This window comes from Condylura cristata, unplaced genomic scaffold, assembly GCF_000260355.1.
Source record: "Condylura cristata isolate star-nosed mole 26May11 unplaced genomic scaffold, ConCri1.0 scaffold00109, whole genome shotgun sequence".
Taxonomy (NCBI): Eukaryota; Metazoa; Chordata; class Mammalia; order Eulipotyphla; family Talpidae; genus Condylura; species Condylura cristata.
Window position 1 is genome coordinate 34127 of NW_004567210.1, and position 783 is coordinate 34909.

The 783-nt window shown below is 70.1% G+C and overlaps 1 protein-coding gene across 2 annotated transcripts in view; it reads left to right on the plus strand.

Moving 5' to 3' along the window:
- The window catches only part of SNAP47 (synaptosomal-associated protein, 47kDa), a 23549-nt gene that overhangs the window by 20611 nt on the left and 2155 nt on the right, over positions 1-783 (plus strand). The gene's annotated exons all lie outside the window — the stretch shown is intronic.

Genomic DNA, 783 nt, shown 5'->3' on the forward strand with positions numbered 1-783 from the left:
GCCCATGGCCGCAGGCAGGGCTGTGGGCGGAGCGCGTCCTGCCTGCAGCATGAGGGGCCTGGGGCCTGGGAAAGGGTCTAGGACTGCAGGGGGGCCCTGCCCCCCCAGGGCTCACACTCACACACTCTGCTCCCCCTTCGCCCCAATGCCTGCACAGTCTCGGGGGTGGGCTGCCGTGTGGGCGTCGCGGGAAGCGGCGGGGACTGCCGGTCGCGCGTGGCCTCCAGCGCGTGCTGAGTGCTGGGCCAGCAGGAGGCATCTCTGGGCAGCGGCCCCACTCGGACCCTCAGCACCAGGCACGATGCCGCAGTGGGCTCAGTGGACCTGTGCAGAAGTCGCCCACCGTCCCCCCGCTTTAGAAAATGCAGAGACATCTACTGGCTCGGGGATCCCCACACTCTGGTGCCCACCCTGGATGGCTGGCGGCTGGTCTCTGCCCTGCCAGGGCCTCGGTCTCCACACCCAGTGCCACGCTGGGAGTCAACCGCAGGGGCTGGGCACCCCTTTCTAAGTCTGACCTGGGGCGTCTCACATGGCGGGGGCTAACCCAGAGGCCCCACCACAGCTGTCCCCCGCTGGCTGCTTGGGCCGTGGGCCTGAGAGGGGCTGGTGGAGTAAGAAACCTCCCTGCCGGGCAGTCGGGCGCCCGTCACAAACAGGCAATCAGGAGGGTGACAGCCACGCGACCCTGCCGCAGGGGCTCGGCCAGGTGAGGTCACCCCACGTCCCTCCAGCGCTGGCCGGCCCCGCAGCCTACTTTCCGGAGCCCCGACGGGGCTACCG